At 46.0% G+C, this 20,402-nt stretch overlaps 8 non-coding genes and 1 pseudogene across 8 annotated transcripts; all 9 read right to left on the bottom strand.

Moving 5' to 3' along the window:
- Window positions 1-769: 769 nt before the first annotated feature.
- Window positions 770-960, bottom strand: LOC130300775 (U2 spliceosomal RNA). Its single transcript, XR_008851596.1, has one exon. It is a non-coding gene; the product is annotated as a U2 spliceosomal RNA (small nuclear RNA).
- Window positions 961-3,049: 2,089 nt separating this feature from the next.
- LOC130300774 (U2 spliceosomal RNA) lies at window positions 3,050-3,240 on the bottom strand. Its single transcript, XR_008851595.1, has one exon. It is a non-coding gene; the product is annotated as a U2 spliceosomal RNA (small nuclear RNA).
- A 2,089-nt stretch (window positions 3,241-5,329) lies between these two features.
- On the bottom strand, window positions 5,330-5,520 carry LOC130300773 (U2 spliceosomal RNA). The gene has a single exon (XR_008851594.1). It is a non-coding gene; the product is annotated as a U2 spliceosomal RNA (small nuclear RNA).
- A 2,083-nt stretch (window positions 5,521-7,603) lies between these two features.
- LOC130300819 (U2 spliceosomal RNA) lies at window positions 7,604-7,794 on the bottom strand. The gene has a single exon (XR_008851636.1). It is a non-coding gene; the product is annotated as a U2 spliceosomal RNA (small nuclear RNA).
- A 2,087-nt stretch (window positions 7,795-9,881) lies between these two features.
- On the bottom strand, window positions 9,882-10,072 carry LOC130300807 (U2 spliceosomal RNA). The gene has a single exon (XR_008851627.1). It is a non-coding gene; the product is annotated as a U2 spliceosomal RNA (small nuclear RNA).
- A 2,089-nt stretch (window positions 10,073-12,161) lies between these two features.
- On the bottom strand, window positions 12,162-12,352 carry LOC130300795 (U2 spliceosomal RNA). The gene has a single exon (XR_008851616.1). It is a non-coding gene; the product is annotated as a U2 spliceosomal RNA (small nuclear RNA).
- A 2,084-nt stretch (window positions 12,353-14,436) lies between these two features.
- LOC130300784 (U2 spliceosomal RNA) lies at window positions 14,437-14,627 on the bottom strand. The gene has a single exon (XR_008851605.1). It is a non-coding gene; the product is annotated as a U2 spliceosomal RNA (small nuclear RNA).
- A 2,089-nt stretch (window positions 14,628-16,716) lies between these two features.
- On the bottom strand, window positions 16,717-16,907 carry LOC130300771 (U2 spliceosomal RNA). Its single transcript, XR_008851592.1, has one exon. It is a non-coding gene; the product is annotated as a U2 spliceosomal RNA (small nuclear RNA).
- Window positions 16,908-18,983: 2,076 nt separating this feature from the next.
- On the bottom strand, window positions 18,984-19,219 carry LOC130300821 (U2 spliceosomal RNA; annotated as a pseudogene).
- Window positions 19,220-20,402: the final 1,183 nt, after the last annotated feature.

The raw sequence follows: 20,402 nt of genomic DNA, 5'->3' as shown, positions 1-20,402 counted from the left end.
TGTCAGTCCATGTTGGAGCAGGTTTAGATACAGTCTAAAGCATAGATCTCAAAGTCTGTGCACAGAATTTAGCAAGGGCCTCGCACCTTCTGATGCATCAGGTAGGTGCACTATAGCATAGCCTAACCCTCTGTACTTTGGTCTATATTGATGCGGGACATAGACAGCCAGCTGATGACCAATCCATTAGTGCAATGGATGGCTGGAAGCATTTGTCTTTGCCTTTGCAATACCACAGAAGCAATGCATGGTCAATGTACAGCAATGACACACCTGTGTGAACAGCCAGGAGACCCCCCCATGTTATGTTACATAGTTACATAGTTAGTACGGTCGAAAAAAGACATATGTCCATCAAGTTCAACCAGGGAATTAAGGGGTAGGGGTGTGGCGCGATATTGGGGAAGGGATGAGATTTTATATTTCTTCATAAGCATTAATCTTATTTTGTCAATTAGGAACATTCAGCACCCACCCGCTATCAAGGCAGCTGCCTATCATGTCATGCCCTACCTGCACAGGTGTGCTGGCTACTCAAATGATCCAATTAAGGAGGCCATTTAGTCAGCAGCAGCAGAAGTCCTGTGCCTGGACGCTCCAACAGCGGCCAGACACAAGCAGAAGCAGCAGAAGCAGCAGCAGCACCACCTTTTGTTTTTTGGCTGCAGCAGCAGCAGCAGCAGCAGCAAGGCCCACAGGGCTGGCTAGCTGGCTAGCCAGCAAGCAGGTAGCAATGAAAGTAGGAATCTTTCTTTTTAACCCTGTAAGGGGGTGGTGCACTGTACCCGAAGATACTGCCATATCGGGTCAATGCATAGGGCGACGGAAGCAAGCTTCGAAATCGGCCCCCGTTCTCAAAAATCCATTTAATATATGGTCCCCAGATAGGGGACGTATCAGATATTAAACTGATAAGAACAGATACTACACTTGATCTTAGCCAAAAGGCCGAGAAGCGATAACCGTGAAAGGGGCGGGCCCAACAAGGTCCCCTTCATGGGCACTATCACTGCTTGCTGTCAGGGAGGCTGCCAGACAATTTTCCATGCACACTCTGGGCTGGGGGGCAGTCAACCACCAGTACACACAGCAGAACCTAAACCCATACCATTATTGCTAAGCAGCAAGACAGGGGCCCATTGCACTCCCACGGGGCCTTTTTAAATGCAATCCATAACCCGGATTTGCCAGGAACCCTTCTTACTCCTCCTACTTGCATGTGACACTGGGCTTAGGATCTGCATAGGAAACACACACACAAGCACACACCTACCTTTGTTGCCTGCAGATGCCTCCTTGGCTGTCCCCAAACGGTATCAAACCAACACCCACGGGAAGCTGTAAGCATAGAGGACATGCCTGCACCCCATTGGACTTACCTGTGTGGGTTAAATCCGGGTTATTTGACAACCTATGGCGGTGATGGTTCTGCTCAGGCAGAGCAGTGCTGATGCTCCTCATAAAGCTGTCGCTGCTGTGAAGGTTCTAGGTGACATCACAATCCCTATGGTTACATACACGACAAAGCTGGGTTGTTGTTGTTTACACTCTGCAAGGCCTGTGGAAGTGAGTGACATCATAGCACTGTAGTTCTGAGGGTTCTAGATGGATGCAACAATCTCCTGTTGCTTCTATGAAGGCCATAATAGACGACATCACCAAACAGCTCCATAGTCACATACACAGCAAAGGAGAGATGTTGTTTACACCTAGTGATGTCAGTGGTATTGAGTGACATCACAGCACAGTGCTAAGGCTCCTGGGCCTGGACACAGCAGCGGCTGCAATATCTCAACGGAGAATACGTTTATATATATGTGTGTGTGTGCGCGTATATATATATATATATATATATATATATATATATATATATATATTTCTCCGCCGAAATCACTTTTAAACCCATTTCCACCTTTTTTTCCCTTCTCTTCCTCTTACTTTTTTTTCACGTTTTTTTACGTTTTTCTCCTTTTCGCCTCTTTTCTGGGCGTATTATTCTTCTTTTTCTTCTTTTTTTTCGTCTAATGCATACCCCATCAGTGCAGCAATGCTTATTCAATACCGCCAGCAGATGGAGACACTGGGGGATAATTTTCTAAGGATTTATACTGATTTTTCCTGTCTGAATTTGTCGCACAGAAAGTTGCAGGCCAAATATGTGTGACATTTCTGCGACTTTAGCTTCTAGAGCATTTTTACAACATTATACATAGGTGCTGAATACATAAAAAGCGACTGTTCAGCGACAGACAAGTCGCATCGGCTGAAAGTAGGCCAGAATGTCAGTCCATGTTGGAGCAGGTTTAGATACAGTCTAAAGCATAGATCTCAAAGTCTGTGCACAGAATTTAGCAAGGGCCTCGCACCTTCTGATGCATCAGGTAGGTGCACTATAGCATAGCCTAACCCTCTGTACTTTGGTCTATATTGATGCGGGACATAGACAGCCAGCTGATGACCAATCCATTAGTGCAATGGATGGCTGGAAGCATTTGTCTTTGCCTTTGCAATACCACAGAAGCAATGCATGGTCAATGTACAGCAATGACACACCTGTGTGAACAGCCAGGAGACCCCCCCATGTTATGTTACATAGTTACATAGTTAGTACGGTCGAAAAAAGACATATGTCCATCAAGTTCAACCAGGGAATTAAGGGGTAGGGGTGTGGCGCGATATTGGGGAAGGGATGAGATTTTATATTTCTTCATAAGCATTAATCTTATTTTGTCAATTAGGAACATTCAGCACCCACCCGCTATCAAGGCAGCTGCCTATCATGTCATGCCCTACCTGCACAGGTGTGCTGGCTACTCAAATGATCCAATTAAGGAGGCCATTTAGTCAGCAGCAGCAGAAGTCCTGTGCCTGGACGCTCCAACAGCGGCCAGACACAAGCAGAAGCAGCAGAAGCAGCAGCAGCACCACCTTTTGTTTTTTGGCTGCAGCAGCAGCAGCAGCAGCAGCAAGGCCCACAGGGCTGGCTAGCTGGCTAGCCAGCAAGCAGGTAGCAATGAAAGTAGGAATCTTTCTTTTTAACCCTGTAAGGGGGTGGTGCACTGTACCCGAAGATACTGCCATATCGGGTCAATGCATAGGGCGACGGAAGCAAGCTTCGAAATCGGCCCCCGTTCTCAAAAATCCATTTAATATATGGTCCCCAGATAGGGGACGTATCAGATATTAAACTGATAAGAACAGATACTACACTTGATCTTAGCCAAAAGGCCGAGAAGCGATAACCGTGAAAGGGGCGGGCCCAACAAGGTCCCCTTCATGGGCACTATCACTGCTTGCTGTCAGGGAGGCTGCCAGACAATTTTCCATGCACACTCTGGGCTGGGGGGCAGTCAACCACCAGTACACACAGCAGAACCTAAACCCATACCATTATTGCTAAGCAGCAAGACAGGGGCCCATTGCACTCCCACGGGGCCTTTTTAAATGCAATCCATAACCCGGATTTGCCAGGAACCCTTCTTACTCCTCCTACTTGCATGTGACACTGGGCTTAGGATCTGCATAGGAAACACACACACAAGCACACACCTACCTTTGTTGCCTGCAGATGCCTCCTTGGCTGTCCCCAAACGGTATCAAACCAACACCCACGGGAAGCTGTAAGCATAGAGGACATGCCTGCACCCCATTGGACTTACCTGTGTGGGTTAAATCCGGGTTATTTGACAACCTATGGCGGTGATGGTTCTGCTCAGGCAGAGCAGTGCTGATGCTCCTCATAAAGCTGTCGCTGCTGTGAAGGTTCTAGGTGACATCACAATCCCTATGGTTACATACACGACAAAGCTGGGTTGTTGTTGTTTACACTCTGCAAGGCCTGTGGAAGTGAGTGACATCATAGCACTGTAGTTCTGAGGGTTCTAGATGGATGCAACAATCTCCTGTTGCTTCTATGAAGGCCATAATAGACGACATCACCAAACAGCTCCATAGTCACATACACAGCAAAGGAGAGATGTTGTTTACACCTAGTGATGTCAGTGGTATTGAGTGACATCACAGCACAGTGCTAAGGCTCCTGGGCCTGGACACAGCAGCGGCTGCAATATCTCAACGGAGAATACGTTTATATATATGTGTGTGTGTGCGCGTATATATATATATATATATATATATATATATATATATATATATATTTCTCCGCCGAAATCACTTTTAAACCCATTTCCACCTTTTTTTCCCTTCTCTTCCTCTTACTTTTTTTTCACGTTTTTTTACGTTTTTCTCCTTTTCGCCTCTTTTCTGGGCGTATTATTCTTCTTTTTCTTCTTTTTTTTCGTCTAATGCATACCCCATCAGTGCAGCAATGCTTATTCAATACCGCCAGCAGATGGAGACACTGGGGGATAATTTTCTAAGGATTTATACTGATTTTTCCTGTCTGAATTTGTCGCACAGAAAGTTGCAGGCCAAATATGTGTGACATTTCTGCGACTTTAGCTTCTAGAGCATTTTTACAACATTATACATAGGTGCTGAATACATAAAAAGCGACTGTTCAGCGACAGACAAGTCGCATCGGCTGAAAGTAGGCCAGAATGTCAGTCCATGTTGGAGCAGGTTTAGATACAGTCTAAAGCATAGATCTCAAAGTCTGTGCACAGAATTTAGCAAGGGCCTCGCACCTTCTGATGCATCAGGTAGGTGCACTATAGCATAGCCTAACCCTCTGTACTTTGGTCTATATTGATGCGGGACATAGACAGCCAGCTGATGACCAATCCATTAGTGCAATGGATGGCTGGAAGCATTTGTCTTTGCCTTTGCAATACCACAGAAGCAATGCATGGTCAATGTACAGCAATGACACACCTGTGTGAACAGCCAGGAGACCCCCCCATGTTATGTTACATAGTTACATAGTTAGTACGGTCGAAAAAAGACATATGTCCATCAAGTTCAACCAGGGAATTAAGGGGTAGGGGTGTGGCGCGATATTGGGGAAGGGATGAGATTTTATATTTCTTCATAAGCATTAATCTTATTTTGTCAATTAGGAACATTCAGCACCCACCCGCTATCAAGGCAGCTGCCTATCATGTCATGCCCTACCTGCACAGGTGTGCTGGCTACTCAAATGATCCAATTAAGGAGGCCATTTAGTCAGCAGCAGCAGAAGTCCTGTGCCTGGACGCTCCAACAGCGGCCAGACACAAGCAGAAGCAGCAGAAGCAGCAGCAGCACCACCTTTTGTTTTTTGGCTGCAGCAGCAGCAGCAGCAGCAGCAAGGCCCACAGGGCTGGCTAGCTGGCTAGCCAGCAAGCAGGTAGCAATGAAAGTAGGAATCTTTCTTTTTAACCCTGTAAGGGGGTGGTGCACTGTACCCGAAGATACTGCCATATCGGGTCAATGCATAGGGCGACGGAAGCAAGCTTCGAAATCGGCCCCCGTTCTCAAAAATCCATTTAATATATGGTCCCCAGATAGGGGACGTATCAGATATTAAACTGATAAGAACAGATACTACACTTGATCTTAGCCAAAAGGCCGAGAAGCGATAACCGTGAAAGGGGCGGGCCCAACAAGGTCCCCTTCATGGGCACTATCACTGCTTGCTGTCAGGGAGGCTGCCAGACAATTTTCCATGCACACTCTGGGCTGGGGGGCAGTCAACCACCAGTACACACAGCAGAACCTAAACCCATACCATTATTGCTAAGCAGCAAGACAGGGGCCCATTGCACTCCCACGGGGCCTTTTTAAATGCAATCCATAACCCGGATTTGCCAGGAACCCTTCTTACTCCTCCTACTTGCATGTGACACTGGGCTTAGGATCTGCATAGGAAACACACACACAAGCACACACCTACCTTTGTTGCCTGCAGATGCCTCCTTGGCTGTCCCCAAACGGTATCAAACCAACACCCACGGGAAGCTGTAAGCATAGAGGACATGCCTGCACCCCATTGGACTTACCTGTGTGGGTTAAATCCGGGTTATTTGACAACCTATGGCGGTGATGGTTCTGCTCAGGCAGAGCAGTGCTGATGCTCCTCATAAAGCTGTCGCTGCTGTGAAGGTTCTAGGTGACATCACAATCCCTATGGTTACATACACGACAAAGCTGGGTTGTTGTTGTTTACACTCTGCAAGGCCTGTGGAAGTGAGTGACATCATAGCACTGTAGTTCTGAGGGTTCTAGATGGATGCAACAATCTCCTGTTGCTTCTATGAAGGCCATAATAGACGACATCACCAAACAGCTCCATAGTCACATACACAGCAAAGGAGAGATGTTGTTTACACCTAGTGATGTCAGTGGTATTGAGTGACATCACAGCACAGTGCTAAGGCTCCTGGGCCTGGACACAGCAGCGGCTGCAATATCTCAACGGAGAATACGTTTATATATATGTGTGTGTGTGCGCGTATATATATATATATATATATATATATATATATATATATTTCTCCGCCGAAATCACTTTTAAACCCATTTCCACCTTTTTTTCCCTTCTCTTCCTCTTACTTTTTTTTCACGTTTTTTTACGTTTTTCTCCTTTTCGCCTCTTTTCTGGGCGTATTATTCTTCTTTTTCTTCTTTTTTTTCGTCTAATGCATACCCCATCAGTGCAGCAATGCTTATTCAATACCGCCAGCAGATGGAGACACTGGGGGATAATTTTCTAAGGATTTATACTGATTTTTCCTGTCTGAATTTGTCGCACAGAAAGTTGCAGGCCAAATATGTGTGACATTTCTGCGACTTTAGCTTCTAGAGCATTTTTACAACATTATACATAGGTGCTGAATACATAAAAAGCGACTGTTCAGCGACAGACAAGTCGCATCGGCTGAAAGTAGGCCAGAATGTCAGTCCATGTTGGAGCAGGTTTAGATACAGTCTAAAGCATAGATCTCAAAGTCTGTGCACAGAATTTAGCAAGGGCCTCGCACCTTCTGATGCATCAGGTAGGTGCACTATAGCATAGCCTAACCCTCTGTACTTTGGTCTATATTGATGCGGGACATAGACAGCCAGCTGATGACCAATCCATTAGTGCAATGGATGGCTGGAAGCATTTGTCTTTGCCTTTGCAATACCACAGAAGCAATGCATGGTCAATGTACAGCAATGACACACCTGTGTGAACAGCCAGGAGACCCCCCCATGTTATGTTACATAGTTACATAGTTAGTACGGTCGAAAAAAGACATATGTCCATCAAGTTCAACCAGGGAATTAAGGGGTAGGGGTGTGGCGCGATATTGGGGAAGGGATGAGATTTTATATTTCTTCATAAGCATTAATCTTATTTTGTCAATTAGGAACATTCAGCACCCACCCGCTATCAAGGCAGCTGCCTATCATGTCATGCCCTACCTGCACAGGTGTGCTGGCTACTCAAATGATCCAATTAAGGAGGCCATTTAGTCAGCAGCAGCAGAAGTCCTGTGCCTGGACGCTCCAACAGCGGCCAGACACAAGCAGAAGCAGCAGAAGCAGCAGCAGCACCACCTTTTGTTTTTTGGCTGCAGCAGCAGCAGCAGCAGCAGCAAGGCCCACAGGGCTGGCTAGCTGGCTAGCCAGCAAGCAGGTAGCAATGAAAGTAGGAATCTTTCTTTTTAACCCTGTAAGGGGGTGGTGCACTGTACCCGAAGATACTGCCATATCGGGTCAATGCATAGGGCGACGGAAGCAAGCTTCGAAATCGGCCCCCGTTCTCAAAAATCCATTTAATATATGGTCCCCAGATAGGGGACGTATCAGATATTAAACTGATAAGAACAGATACTACACTTGATCTTAGCCAAAAGGCCGAGAAGCGATAACCGTGAAAGGGGCGGGCCCAACAAGGTCCCCTTCATGGGCACTATCACTGCTTGCTGTCAGGGAGGCTGCCAGACAATTTTCCATGCACACTCTGGGCTGGGGGGCAGTCAACCACCAGTACACACAGCAGAACCTAAACCCATACCATTATTGCTAAGCAGCAAGACAGGGGCCCATTGCACTCCCACGGGGCCTTTTTAAATGCAATCCATAACCCGGATTTGCCAGGAACCCTTCTTACTCCTCCTACTTGCATGTGACACTGGGCTTAGGATCTGCATAGGAAACACACACACAAGCACACACCTACCTTTGTTGCCTGCAGATGCCTCCTTGGCTGTCCCCAAACGGTATCAAACCAACACCCACGGGAAGCTGTAAGCATAGAGGACATGCCTGCACCCCATTGGACTTACCTGTGTGGGTTAAATCCGGGTTATTTGACAACCTATGGCGGTGATGGTTCTGCTCAGGCAGAGCAGTGCTGATGCTCCTCATAAAGCTGTCGCTGCTGTGAAGGTTCTAGGTGACATCACAATCCCTATGGTTACATACACGACAAAGCTGGGTTGTTGTTGTTTACACTCTGCAAGGCCTGTGGAAGTGAGTGACATCATAGCACTGTAGTTCTGAGGGTTCTAGATGGATGCAACAATCTCCTGTTGCTTCTATGAAGGCCATAATAGACGACATCACCAAACAGCTCCATAGTCACATACACAGCAAAGGAGAGATGTTGTTTACACCTAGTGATGTCAGTGGTATTGAGTGACATCACAGCACAGTGCTAAGGCTCCTGGGCCTGGACACAGCAGCGGCTGCAATATCTCAACGGAGAATACGTTTATATATATGTGTGTGTGTGCGCGTATATATATATATATATATATATATATATATATATATATATATTTCTCCGCCGAAATCACTTTTAAACCCATTTCCACCTTTTTTTCCCTTCTCTTCCTCTTACTTTTTTTTCACGTTTTTTTACGTTTTTCTCCTTTTCGCCTCTTTTCTGGGCGTATTATTCTTCTTTTTCTTCTTTTTTTTCGTCTAATGCATACCCCATCAGTGCAGCAATGCTTATTCAATACCGCCAGCAGATGGAGACACTGGGGGATAATTTTCTAAGGATTTATACTGATTTTTCCTGTCTGAATTTGTCGCACAGAAAGTTGCAGGCCAAATATGTGTGACATTTCTGCGACTTTAGCTTCTAGAGCATTTTTACAACATTATACATAGGTGCTGAATACATAAAAAGCGACTGTTCAGCGACAGACAAGTCGCATCGGCTGAAAGTAGGCCAGAATGTCAGTCCATGTTGGAGCAGGTTTAGATACAGTCTAAAGCATAGATCTCAAAGTCTGTGCACAGAATTTAGCAAGGGCCTCGCACCTTCTGATGCATCAGGTAGGTGCACTATAGCATAGCCTAACCCTCTGTACTTTGGTCTATATTGATGCGGGACATAGACAGCCAGCTGATGACCAATCCATTAGTGCAATGGATGGCTGGAAGCATTTGTCTTTGCCTTTGCAATACCACAGAAGCAATGCATGGTCAATGTACAGCAATGACACACCTGTGTGAACAGCCAGGAGACCCCCCCATGTTATGTTACATAGTTACATAGTTAGTACGGTCGAAAAAAGACATATGTCCATCAAGTTCAACCAGGGAATTAAGGGGTAGGGGTGTGGCGCGATATTGGGGAAGGGATGAGATTTTATATTTCTTCATAAGCATTAATCTTATTTTGTCAATTAGGAACATTCAGCACCCACCCGCTATCAAGGCAGCTGCCTATCATGTCATGCCCTACCTGCACAGGTGTGCTGGCTACTCAAATGATCCAATTAAGGAGGCCATTTAGTCAGCAGCAGCAGAAGTCCTGTGCCTGGACGCTCCAACAGCGGCCAGACACAAGCAGAAGCAGCAGAAGCAGCAGCAGCACCACCTTTTGTTTTTTGGCTGCAGCAGCAGCAGCAGCAGCAGCAAGGCCCACAGGGCTGGCTAGCTGGCTAGCCAGCAAGCAGGTAGCAATGAAAGTAGGAATCTTTCTTTTTAACCCTGTAAGGGGGTGGTGCACTGTACCCGAAGATACTGCCATATCGGGTCAATGCATAGGGCGACGGAAGCAAGCTTCGAAATCGGCCCCCGTTCTCAAAAATCCATTTAATATATGGTCCCCAGATAGGGGACGTATCAGATATTAAACTGATAAGAACAGATACTACACTTGATCTTAGCCAAAAGGCCGAGAAGCGATAACCGTGAAAGGGGCGGGCCCAACAAGGTCCCCTTCATGGGCACTATCACTGCTTGCTGTCAGGGAGGCTGCCAGACAATTTTCCATGCACACTCTGGGCTGGGGGGCAGTCAACCACCAGTACACACAGCAGAACCTAAACCCATACCATTATTGCTAAGCAGCAAGACAGGGGCCCATTGCACTCCCACGGGGCCTTTTTAAATGCAATCCATAACCCGGATTTGCCAGGAACCCTTCTTACTCCTCCTACTTGCATGTGACACTGGGCTTAGGATCTGCATAGGAAACACACACACAAGCACACACCTACCTTTGTTGCCTGCAGATGCCTCCTTGGCTGTCCCCAAACGGTATCAAACCAACACCCACGGGAAGCTGTAAGCATAGAGGACATGCCTGCACCCCATTGGACTTACCTGTGTGGGTTAAATCCGGGTTATTTGACAACCTATGGCGGTGATGGTTCTGCTCAGGCAGAGCAGTGCTGATGCTCCTCATAAAGCTGTCGCTGCTGTGAAGGTTCTAGGTGACATCACAATCCCTATGGTTACATACACGACAAAGCTGGGTTGTTGTTGTTTACACTCTGCAAGGCCTGTGGAAGTGAGTGACATCATAGCACTGTAGTTCTGAGGGTTCTAGATGGATGCAACAATCTCCTGTTGCTTCTATGAAGGCCATAATAGACGACATCACCAAACAGCTCCATAGTCACATACACAGCAAAGGAGAGATGTTGTTTACACCTAGTGATGTCAGTGGTATTGAGTGACATCACAGCACAGTGCTAAGGCTCCTGGGCCTGGACACAGCAGCGGCTGCAATATCTCAACGGAGAATACGTTTATATATATGTGTGTGTGTGCGCGTATATATATATATATATATATATATATATATATATATATATATATTTCTCCGCCGAAATCACTTTTAAACCCATTTCCACCTTTTTTTCCCTTCTCTTCCTCTTACTTTTTTTTCACGTTTTTTTACGTTTTTCTCCTTTTCGCCTCTTTTCTGGGCGTATTATTCTTCTTTTTCTTCTTTTTTTTCGTCTAATGCATACCCCATCAGTGCAGCAATGCTTATTCAATACCGCCAGCAGATGGAGACACTGGGGGATAATTTTCTAAGGATTTATACTGATTTTTCCTGTCTGAATTTGTCGCACAGAAAGTTGCAGGCCAAATATGTGTGACATTTCTGCGACTTTAGCTTCTAGAGCATTTTTACAACATTATACATAGGTGCTGAATACATAAAAAGCGACTGTTCAGCGACAGACAAGTCGCATCGGCTGAAAGTAGGCCAGAATGTCAGTCCATGTTGGAGCAGGTTTAGATACAGTCTAAAGCATAGATCTCAAAGTCTGTGCACAGAATTTAGCAAGGGCCTCGCACCTTCTGATGCATCAGGTAGGTGCACTATAGCATAGCCTAACCCTCTGTACTTTGGTCTATATTGATGCGGGACATAGACAGCCAGCTGATGACCAATCCATTAGTGCAATGGATGGCTGGAAGCATTTGTCTTTGCCTTTGCAATACCACAGAAGCAATGCATGGTCAATGTACAGCAATGACACACCTGTGTGAACAGCCAGGAGACCCCCCCATGTTATGTTACATAGTTACATAGTTAGTACGGTCGAAAAAAGACATATGTCCATCAAGTTCAACCAGGGAATTAAGGGGTAGGGGTGTGGCGCGATATTGGGGAAGGGATGAGATTTTATATTTCTTCATAAGCATTAATCTTATTTTGTCAATTAGGAACATTCAGCACCCACCAGCTATCAAGGCAGCTGCCTATCATGTCATGCCCTACCTGCACAGGTGTGCTGGCTACTCAAATGATCCAATTAAGGAGGCCATTTAGTCAGCAGCAGCAGAAGTCCTGTGCCTGGACGCTCCAACAGCGGCCAGACACAAGCAGAAGCAGCAGAAGCAGCAGCAGCACCACCTTTTGTTTTTTGGCTGCAGCAGCAGCAGCAGCAGCAGCAAGGCCCACAGGGCTGGCTAGCTGGCTAGCCAGCAAGCAGGTAGCAATGAAAGTAGGAATCTTTCTTTTTAACCCTGTAAGGGGGTGGTGCACTGTACCCGAAGATACTGCCATATCGGGTCAATGCATAGGGCGACGGAAGCAAGCTTCGAAATCGGCCCCCGTTCTCAAAAATCCATTTAATATATGGTCCCCAGATAGGGGACGTATCAGATATTAAACTGATAAGAACAGATACTACACTTGATCTTAGCCAAAAGGCCGAGAAGCGATAACCGTGAAAGGGGCGGGCCCAACAAGGTCCCCTTCATGGGCACTATCACTGCTTGCTGTCAGGGAGGCTGCCAGACAATTTTCCATGCACACTCTGGGCTGGGGGGCAGTCAACCACCAGTACACACAGCAGAACCTAAACCCATACCATTATTGCTAAGCAGCAAGACAGGGGCCCATTGCACTCCCACGGGGCCTTTTTAAATGCAATCCATAACCCGGATTTGCCAGGAACCCTTCTTACTCCTCCTACTTGCATGTGACACTGGGCTTAGGATCTGCATAGGAAACACACACACAAGCACACACCTACCTTTGTTGCCTGCAGATGCCTCCTTGGCTGTCCCCAAACGGTATCAAACCAACACCCACGGGAAGCTGTAAGCATAGAGGACATGCCTGCACCCCATTGGACTTACCTGTGTGGGTTAAATCCGGGTTATTTGACAACCTATGGCGGTGATGGTTCTGCTCAGGCAGAGCAGTGCTGATGCTCCTCATAAAGCTGTCGCTGCTGTGAAGGTTCTAGGTGACATCACAATCCCTATGGTTACATACACGACAAAGCTGGGTTGTTGTTGTTTACACTCTGCAAGGCCTGTGGAAGTGAGTGACATCATAGCACTGTAGTTCTGAGGGTTCTAGATGGATGCAACAATCTCCTGTTGCTTCTATGAAGGCCATAATAGACGACATCACCAAACAGCTCCATAGTCACATACACAGCAAAGGAGAGATGTTGTTTACACCTAGTGATGTCAGTGGTATTGAGTGACATCACAGCACAGTGCTAAGGCTCCTGGGCCTGGACACAGCAGCGGCTGCAATATCTCAACGGAGAATACGTTTATATATATGTGTGTGTGTGCGCGTATATATATATATATATATATATATATATATATATATATATATTTCTCCGCCGAAATCACTTTTAAACCCATTTCCACCTTTTTTTCCCTTCTCTTCCTCTTACTTTTTTTTCACGTTTTTTTACGTTTTTCTCCTTTTCGCCTCTTTTCTGGGCGTATTATTCTTCTTTTTCTTCTTTTTTTTCGTCTAATGCATACCCCATCAGTGCAGCAATGCTTATTCAATACCGCCAGCAGATGGAGACACTGGGGGATAATTTTCTAAGGATTTATACTGATTTTTCCTGTCTGAATTTGTCGCACAGAAAGTTGCAGGCCAAATATGTGTGACATTTCTGCGACTTTAGCTTCTAGAGCATTTTTACAACATTATACATAGGTGCTGAATACATAAAAAGCGACTGTTCAGCGACAGACAAGTCGCATCGGCTGAAAGTAGGCCAGAATGTCAGTCCATGTTGGAGCAGGTTTAGATACAGTCTAAAGCATAGATCTCAAAGTCTGTGCACAGAATTTAGCAAGGGCCTCGCACCTTCTGATGCATCAGGTAGGTGCACTATAGCATAGCCTAACCCTCTGTACTTTGGTCTATATTGATGCGGGACATAGACAGCCAGCTGATGACCAATCCATTAGTGCAATGGATGGCTGGAAGCATTTGTCTTTGCCTTTGCAATACCACAGAAGCAATGCATGGTCAATGTACAGCAATGACACACCTGTGTGAACAGCCAGGAGACCCCCCCATGTTATGTTACATAGTTACATAGTTAGTACGGTCGAAAAAAGACATATGTCCATCAAGTTCAACCAGGGAATTAAGGGGTAGGGGTGTGGCGCGATATTGGGGAAGGGATGAGATTTTATATTTCTTCATAAGCATTAATCTTATTTTGTCAATTAGGAACATTCAGCACCCACCCGCTATCAAGGCAGCTGCCTATCATGTCATGCCCTACCTGCACAGGTGTGCTGGCTACTCAAATGATCCAATTAAGGAGGCCATTTAGTCAGCAGCAGCAGAAGTCCTGTGCCTGGACGCTCCAACAGCGGCCAGACACAAGCAGAAGCAGCAGAAGCAGCAGCAGCACCACCTTTTGTTTTTTGGCTGCAGCAGCAGCAGCAGCAGCAAGGCCCACAGGGCTGGCTAGCTGGCTAGCCAGCAAGCAGGTAGCAATGAAAGTAGGAATCTTTCTTTTTAACCCTGTAAGGGGGTGGTGCACTGTACCCGAAGATACTGCCATATCGGGTCAATGCATAGGGCGACGGAAGCAAGCTTCGAAATCGGCCCCCGTTCTCAAAAATCCATTTAATATATGGTCCCCAGATAGGGGACGTATCAGATATTAAACTGATAAGAACAGATACTACACTTGATCTTAGCCAAAAGGCCGAGAAGCGATAACCGTGAAAGGGGCGGGCCCAACAAGGTCCCCTTCATGGGCACTATCACTGCTTGCTGTCAGGGAGGCTGCCAGACAATTTTCCATGCACACTCTGGGCTGGGGGGCAGTCAACCACCAGTACACACAGCAGAACCTAAACCCATACCATTATTGCTAAGCAGCAAGACAGGGGCCCATTGCACTCCCACGGGGCCTTTTTAAATGCAATCCATAACCCGGATTTGCCAGGAACCCTTCTTACTCCTCCTACTTGCATGTGACACTGGGCTTAGGATCTGCATAGGAAACACACACACAAGCACACACCTACCTTTGTTGCCTGCAGATGCCTCCTTGGCTGTCCCCAAACGGTATCAAACCAACACCCACGGGAAGCTGTAAGCATAGAGGACATGCCTGCACCCCATTGGACTTACCTGTGTGGGTTAAATCCGGGTTATTTGACAACCTATGGCGGTGATGGTTCTGCTCAGGCAGAGCAGTGCTGATGCTCCTCATAAAGCTGTCGCTGCTGTGAAGGTTCTAGGTGACATCACAATCCCTATGGTTACATACACGACAAAGCTGGGTTGTTGTTGTTTACACTCTGCAAGGCCTGTGGAAGTGAGTGACATCATAGCACTGTAGTTCTGAGGGTTCTAGATGGATGCAACAATCTCCTGTTGCTTCTATGAAGGCCATAATAGACGACATCACCAAACAGCTCCATAGTCACATACACAGCAAAGGAGAGATGTTGTTTACACCTAGTGATGTCAGTGGTATTGAGTGACATCACAGCACAGTGCTAAGGCTCCTGGGCCTGGACACAGCAGCGGCTGCAATATCTCAACGGAGAATACGTTTATATATATGTGTGTGTGTGCGCGTATATATATATATATATATATATATATATATATATATATATATATTTCTCCGCCGAAATCACTTTTAAACCCATTTCCACCTTTTTTTCCCTTCTCTTCCTCTTACTTTTTTTTCACGTTTTTTTACGTTTTTCTCCTTTTCGCCTCTTTTCTGGGCGTATTATTCTTCTTTTTCTTCTTTTTTTTCGTCTAATGCATACCCCATCAGTGCAGCAATGCTTATTCAATACCGCCAGCAGATGGAGACACTGGGGGATAATTTTCTAAGGATTTATACTGATTTTTCCTGTCTGAATTTGTCGCACAGAAAGTTGCAGGCCAAATATGTGTGACATTTCTGCGACTTTAGCTTCTAGAGCATTTTTACAACATTATACATAGGTGCTGAATACATAAAAAGCGACTGTTCAGCGACAGACAAGTCGCATCGGCTGAAAGTAGGCCAGAATGTCAGTCCATGTTGGAGCAGGTTTAGATACAGTCTAAAGCATAGATCTCAAAGTCTGTGCACAGAATTTAGCAAGGGCCTCGCACCTTCTGATGCATCAGGTAGGTGCACTATAGCATAGCCTAACCCTCTGTACTTTGGTCTATATTGATGCGGGACATAGACAGCCAGCTGATGACCAATCCATTAGTGCAATGGATGGCTGGAAGCATTTGTCTTTGCCTTTGCAATACCACAGAAGCAATGCATGGTCAATGTACAGCAATGACACACCTGTGTGAACAGCCAGGAGACCCCCCCATGTTATGTTACATAGTTACATAGTTAGTACGGTCGAAAAAAGACATATGTCCATCAAGTTCAACCAGGGAATTAAGGGGTAGGGGTGTGGCGCGATATTGGGGAAGGGATGAGATTTTATATTTCTTCATAAGCATTAATCTTATTTTGTCAATTAGGAACATTCAGCACCCACCCGCTATCAAGGCAGCTGCCTATCATGTCATGCCCTACCTGCACAGGTGTGCTGGCTACTCAAATGATCCAATTAAGGAGGCCATTTAGTCAGCAGCAGCAGAAGTCCTGTGCCTGGACGCTCCAACAGCGGCCAGACACAAGCAGAAGCAGCAGAAGCAGCAGCAGCACCACCTTTTGTTTTTTGGCTGCAGCAGCAGCAGCAGCAGCAGCAAGGCCCACAGGGCTGGCTAGCTGGCTAGCCAGCAAGCAGGTAGCAATGAAAGTAGGAATCTTTCTTTTTAACCCTGTAAGGGGGTGGTGCACTGTACCCGAAGATACTGCCATATCGGGTCAATGCATAGGGCGACGGAAGCAAGCTTCGAAATCGGCCCCCGTTCTCAAAAATCCATTTAATATATGGTCCCCAGATAGGGGACGTATCAGATATTAAACTGATAAGAACAGATACTACACTTGATCTTAGCCAAAAGGCCGAGAAGCGATAACCGTGAAAGGGGCGGGCCCAACAAGGTCCCCTTCATGGGCACTATCACTGCTTGCTGTCAGGGAGGCTGCCAGACAATTTTCCATGCACACTCTGGGCTGGGGGGCAGTCAACCACCAGTACACACAGCAGAACCTAAACCCATACCATTATTGCTAAGCAGCAAGACAGGGGCCCATTGCACTCCCACGGGGCCTTTTTAAATGCAATCCATAACCCGGATTTGCCAGGAACCCTTCTTACTCCTCCTACTTGCATGTGACACTGGGCTTAGGATCTGCATAGGAAACACACACACAAGCACACACCTACCTTTGTTGCCTGCAGATGCCTCCTTGGCTGTCCCCAAACGGTATCAAACCAACACCCACGGGAAGCTGTAAGCATAGAGGACATGCCTGCACCCCATTGGACTTACCTGTGTGGGTTAAATCCGGGTTATTTGACAACCTATGGCGGTGATGGTTCTGCTCAGGCAGAGCAGTGCTGATGCTCCTCATAAAGCTGTCGCTGCTGTGAAGGTTCTAGGTGACATCACAATCCCTATGGTTACATACACGACAAAGCTGGGTTGTTGTTGTTTACACTCTGCAAGGCCTGTGGAAGTGAGTGACATCATAGCACTGTAGTTCTGAGGGTTCTAGATGGATGCAACAATCTCCTGTTGCTTCTATGAAGGCCATAATAGACGACATCACCAAACAGCTCCATAGTCACATACACAGCAAAGGAGAGATGTTGTTTACACCTAGTGATGTCAGTGGTATTGAGTGACATCACAGCACAGTGCTAAGGCTCCTGGGCCTGGACACAGCAGCGGCTGCAATATCTCAACGGAGAATACGTTTATATATATGTGTGTGTGTGCGCGTATATATATATATATATATATATATATATATATATATATATATATATTTCTCCGCCGAAATCACTTTTAAACCCATTTCCACCTTTTTTTCCCTTCTCTTCCTCTTACTTTTTTTTCACGTTTTTTTACGTTTTTCTCCTTTTCGCCTCTTTTCTGGGCGTATTATTCTTCTTTTTCTTCTTTTTTTTCGTCTAATGCATACCCCATCAGTGCAGCAATGCTTATTCAATACCGCCAGCAGATGGAGACACTGGGGGATAATTTTCTAAGGATTTATACTGATTTTTCCTGTCTGAATTTGTCGCACAGAAAGTTGCAGGCCAAATATGTGTGACATTTCTGCGACTTTAGCTTCTAGAGCATTTTTACAACATTATACATAGGTGCTGAATACATAAAAAGCGACTGTTCAGCGACAGACAAGTCGCATCGGCTGAAAGTAGGCCAGAATGTCAGTCCATGTTGGAGCAGGTTTAGATACAGTCTAAAGCATAGATCTCAAAGTCTGTGCACAGAATTTAGCAAGGGCCTCGCACCTTCTGATGCATCAGGTAGGTGCACTATAGCATAGCCTAACCCTCTGTACTTTGGTCTATATTGATGCGGGACATAGACAGCCAGCTGATGACCAATCCATTAGTGCAATGGATGGCTGGAAGCATTTGTCTTTGCCTTTGCAATACCACAGAAGCAATGCATGGTCAATGTACAGCAATGACACACCTGTGTGAACAGCCAGGAGACCCCCCCATGTTATGTTACATAGTTACATAGTTAGTACGGTCGAAAAAAGACATATGTCCATCAAGTTCAACCAGGGAATTAAGGGGTAGGGGTGTGGCGCGATATTGGGGAAGGGATGAGATTTTATATTTCTTCATAAGCATTAATCTTATTTTGTCAATTAGGAACATTCAGCACCCACCCGCTATCAAGGCAGCTGCCTATCATGTCATGCCCTACCTGCACAGGTGTGCTGGCTACTCAAATGATCCAATTAAGGAGGCCATTTAGTCAGCAGCAGCAGAAGTCCTGTGCCTGGACGCTCCAACAGCGGCCAGACACAAGCAGAAGCAGCAGAAGCAGCAGCAGCACCACCTTTTGTTTTTTGGCTGCAGCAGCAAGGCCCACAGGGCTGGCTAGCTGGCTAGCCAGCAAGCAGGTAGCAATGAAAGTAGGAATCTTTCTTTTTAACCCTGTAAGGGGGTGGTGCACTGTACCCGAAGATACTGCCATATCGGGTCAATGCATAGGGCGACGGAAGCAAGCTTCGAAATCGGCCCCCGTTCTCAAAAATCCATTTAATTTATGGTCCCCAGATAGGGGACGTTACATTGCTCCAAGTCACCCAAGTGCAAGTATTCACAAAAAAAACCCCAGATGCATCTGTCCAAGATCCTTCTTTACACTTGATCTTAGCCAAAAGGCCGAGAGGGATAACCGTGAAAGGGGGGGACCCAACAAGGTCCCCTTCATGAGGCACTCACATTACTCATAGGAATGGAAGGAAGGCTGGCAGCCAACCAGCCTCCCATACACTTTCTGGGTGGGTGGCAGTCAGCCACCCATACATACATACAGCACAGGCTAAACCCACATCATCACTTAAAAAAAGGACAGGCGACCATTGCACTCTGATGGAGCATTTAGCAATGCAATCCATAGCCTGGCTTTTGCCTGAACCCCCATCACTCCTCCTCTTGCATATAAGACAATATTTCAGATCTGCATATGAAAACAACACGCCTACCTTTGTTGCACATAGCTGCCTGCCTGTCTCTAGTTACCCCACTGGCTGTAGCTGCGTCCCTTCCGACATGGAATAACACCAACTGTAACGATAAACTGAAAATTAACAGTATAAACCTGCATCATTTTGGACTCTGGTATTTGCTGAATCCGGGTGACCTGACAATCGATGGTGGTGCCGCTGGTGATTCTGGCCTTCTTGGAATCTGTTGGGCCTATGTGTTAGCTCACACATCACTTGGGTATCCATGGTAACTACCACAACATGGTCATCTGCAGTTTACATCTAGCCCGTGGCATTGAATGGCATTTTAAAAGTGCTAAGGGTCCTGGTGCAATAATCCTCCCATGAGGATCAGCCTCAACGGCTTTGTAGATTGCACTCATGTCAGCAACTCCATATACATTTTTTTTTCTTCATGCTTCTTTCTTCATCCTTTTTTCTTTCTGTCATTCAGACTTTCATTCATTCGATCTCTCTCACTCACTTGCTTTAACTCATTTGTTCTCACTCACTCACTCACTCACTCAATCACTCACTCACTCATTCACTCTCACTCACTCTCACTCTCTCACTCACTCGCTCACTAAGTCAGTCTCTCTCTCTCTCTCTCTTTTTCTTTTTATATATATTTTTTTCCGTCTTCTTCTTCTTCTTCTTCTTCTTCTTCTTCTTCTTCTTCTTCAGACCCTGTCATAGCACTAATGCCTTTCCAATACCACCAGCAGATGGAGACACTCCATTGCAACATTGGTTGTGAGCAGCAGTTTCTAAAAACAAATGCCTCATGGCGGATTTCCCATCCATCAATGGATGGTAAATTTTGTTTTTATCATTCACTGACCACAGAAACCAATGCATGGTCAAGCAACA

Source organism: Hyla sarda, unplaced genomic scaffold (assembly GCF_029499605.1).
Source record: "Hyla sarda isolate aHylSar1 unplaced genomic scaffold, aHylSar1.hap1 scaffold_1099, whole genome shotgun sequence".
NCBI lineage: Eukaryota > Metazoa > Chordata > Amphibia > Anura > Hylidae > Hyla > Hyla sarda.
The sequence above is the reverse complement of the archived record's forward strand: the minus strand, read 5'-3'. Positions and strand labels throughout refer to the sequence as shown.